Source organism: Sinocyclocheilus grahami, unplaced genomic scaffold (genome assembly GCF_001515645.1).
Source record: "Sinocyclocheilus grahami isolate Dianchi unplaced genomic scaffold, SAMN03320097.WGS_v1.1 scaffold107.1, whole genome shotgun sequence".
NCBI classification, from domain to species: Eukaryota; Metazoa; Chordata; class Actinopteri; order Cypriniformes; family Cyprinidae; genus Sinocyclocheilus; species Sinocyclocheilus grahami.
The window spans coordinates 569,660-570,136 of record NW_015505286.1 but is presented as its reverse complement, the minus strand read 5'-3'; the positions used below and the strand labels follow the sequence as shown (position 1 = coordinate 570,136).

General features: G+C 34.8%; 1 protein-coding gene across 2 annotated transcripts in view; it reads left to right on the top strand.

Annotated features, from left to right (window-relative positions):
• Nucleotides 1–204: 204 nt before the first annotated feature.
• LOC107588800 (transmembrane and immunoglobulin domain-containing protein 1-like) overlaps nt 205–477 on the top strand; it is a 2,695-nt gene continuing 2,422 nt past the window's right edge. Inside the window, exon 1 of one of the 2 annotated variants that reach the window (XM_016277034.1) lies at nt 205–281. The gene's annotated coding sequence lies outside the window, so the exon portion shown is untranslated. The remainder of the gene's footprint in view (nt 282–477) is intronic. The other variant, XM_016277033.1, reaches the window with a different exon arrangement.

The following is a 477-nucleotide window of genomic DNA, read 5'->3' as shown; positions in this document are numbered from 1 at the left end:
CTTATCGCATTTTTTTTTATGGCTGTGAGACTATATCTTTATAGGAGTTCTCTCTTTTTATCCTTCCCATTCCACCTGGAGAGATTAAGATGACACTTAAAAGCCATTTAGCCTATTTTTGCACAACACTAAAAGGTCTGTGACCGTGAGGGGAGGTGATTTCCTGTTAAGTTCTGTAGAGCAACATAATATAAAGCATTGGTGTGAAGACACAAGCCTCTCCAGACTTCATGCAACTTTTGGATTTGGCATTTTCCAGAGAACTGTCACAAAAAGCTTAGGTGAGTAAACGGTCATGAAAAGGGGCTCTGAAAATCTGAGAATGCAATTAACATTTCATATATTCTGTTAATAAAATCAAATGATTCAAGAATTTTGCAACTGCCAGAAATTATTAAAAGCATAGCATACACTTAAAAATTTCCTTAAAAAACCGGTATGACATTTTTTCTTTGGTGGAACACATAAGATATATAT